This window comes from Onychomys torridus, chromosome 7 (genome assembly GCF_903995425.1).
Source record: "Onychomys torridus chromosome 7, mOncTor1.1, whole genome shotgun sequence".
Taxonomy (NCBI): Eukaryota; Metazoa; Chordata; class Mammalia; order Rodentia; family Cricetidae; genus Onychomys; species Onychomys torridus.
This window is the reverse complement of record NC_050449.1, coordinates 45,121,580-45,123,884: the sequence shown is the minus strand read 5'-3', so window position 1 is coordinate 45,123,884 and position 2,305 is coordinate 45,121,580. Positions and strand designations below refer to the sequence as shown.

At 42.8% G+C, this 2,305-nt stretch overlaps 1 pseudogene; it reads left to right on the top strand.

Annotated features, from left to right (window-relative positions):
* The first annotated feature begins 771 nt into the window (after positions 1-771).
* Positions 772-2,048, top strand: LOC118587810 (annotated as a pseudogene).
* Positions 2,049-2,305: the final 257 nt, after the last annotated feature.

Below are 2,305 nucleotides of genomic sequence, written 5' to 3'. Positions count from 1 at the left end.
TGCTCCCACACACACTAGTGAGGCTCCCAAATTGGCAAAGACCTGTAATTCCTTAGTAAAATCACAATAAGCAACTTTGGTGAACTATGTTTCAGAGCTGCTTGTGGAGGATGAGTTGTTTAATCACCTCTGAAGGCAATCTGCTAAACTTCACACACCCTTAAGATATCTACATTCTTAGCCAGAGATTCTATTGAGAGAAAATCCCTTGTGATTCACAGAAAATATCAACTAAAAACATCAACCTTACTAGCAGATAAGGAAAGCTTAAATTAAAGCACTGTGGTTTTCTGTTTGCATTCACCAGATTGTAAAAATGCAAAGGGTTGATATAATAGGAAGGGTGTGGGGATATGAGCACTTTAAAAAAATTATGTGTATGTTTGTGTGGGGAGGGCAGGATATGTGTATGGAGTGTATGCCTATAGAGTTCAGAAGCAGGTGTCAGGTTTCCTGGAACTGAAGTTACAGATGGTTGTGAAGCATCTGATATGGGTGCTGGGAACCAAACTTGGGTCCTCTGAAAGAACAGCAAGTGCCCTTAACTGCTGAGCCAGATCTCCAGCCCTGAGATGAGCACTTTTATGCAGTTTGTTTAAATGTAAATTAGCCCAGCACTTCAAAAAAATTATGTAGTATGATATATTAAAAATATACTGTTCCTGATACGGTGCACGCATACAACACTCCTGACTTTATCCCCACCCCCACTGCACCCCCACCGCTGCTGGCCTGCAGGTCTGGGTGGAGCCTCATTGTGGGTTTCTGTTCCCCAGGATGGAGTTTGTGAAAGTTGTAAAGCATAAAGCCAACTTTAAGAGACACCAAGTGAGATTTAGAAGGTAGTGAAAGGGTAACACTGACTACTGTGATCGGAAACAATTGGTGATCCAGGACTAAAGTAAATACAATACATCCAAATACAGGATGATAGTTCATGTATTAGAGAGATCATCTGCCAGTGTCTTAGCTGGTGTTTCTATTGTTGTGACAAAACACCACGATTAAAAGACAGGTTGGGGAGAAAAAGGTTTATCTGGCTTACACTTCAGCAGTGCTATTCATCACTCAAGGAAGTCAAGAACAGGAACTCAAACAGGGCAGGCTCCCGGAGGCAGGAGCTGATGTAGAGGCTATGGAGGGGTGCTGCCTACTGACTTGCTCAGCTTGCCTTTTTATAGAAGAACCCAGGACCAGCAGCCCAGAGATGGCACCACCCACCATGGGTTAGGTCCTCCCCATTGATCACTAAATGAGAAAATGCCCTATAGTTGGATCTCAAGGAGGCATTTCCTCAACCAAGACTCCTTCCTCTGGTGACTCTGACTTATGTCAAGTTGACACACAAAACCACCCTGTACAGCCAGATTGCATATGCCTGTAGAGAAGGGGATATGATAGTCTGAGCAGCATATCACATGAACTGCCAAAATGCAGTGTGAGAGTTGGCCTGACAAATTATGGGGCTGACCTGTTGCCGGCCCACAGGCTTCTCAGTAGGTTTGGCATGGACAAAATCTATGAAGGACATATGGAGGTGACTGGAGATGAATACAATGTGGAAAGCACTGATGGTCAGCCTGGTACTTCACCTGCCATTTGGATACAGGTCTTGCTAAACTACAACTGGCAATATAGTTTTTTGGGCCCTGAGCTGTGGGTGGAGGCTTGTCTATCCCTCACATACCAAAATATTCTCTGAGTAGGATTCTGAAAGCAAGGAGTCCAGTGCAGAGGTCCATTGAAAGCACAGTGTGGGTCAGAATGTGGCAGACTAGCTATGTTATCTAATGGAGGAAGACGAAGAAGCCTGTAAGAAGCAGTTTTCTCAGTACATAAAGAACATCATGACTCCAGACATAATGGAGGAGATGCATCTGAGAACTCATGCTGCCATCCAAGAGAATCCAGCCCATGAGAAGAAGCACAAGAGAGAAGTAAAGAGGAGACGGAACTGCCCCCAAATGTCCCTTGACCAGAAGAAAGATTGGGTTGCTCAAAAGAAGGCATGCTTCCTCAGAACTCAGGAATGGGCTGCTGAAAGCTAAAGCAATTTTCTATGAAGTTTTCTCATAAAGACAATAAACTTATCGACCAGGCTAATACACATACATATATATAGCCAGCATGCCAAGGTCTATCCTACATAAACAAAACCCAAAACTCTGGACATATAAAGATACACATGGACATTTAATGTATCATTAGTAACTTCAAAGATTCATAACTTTATATGTACCTTTATGGGAACTAATCCATTATGGCATACTTATAGTGTGGAATATTATATAGCCATTTAAAAGAA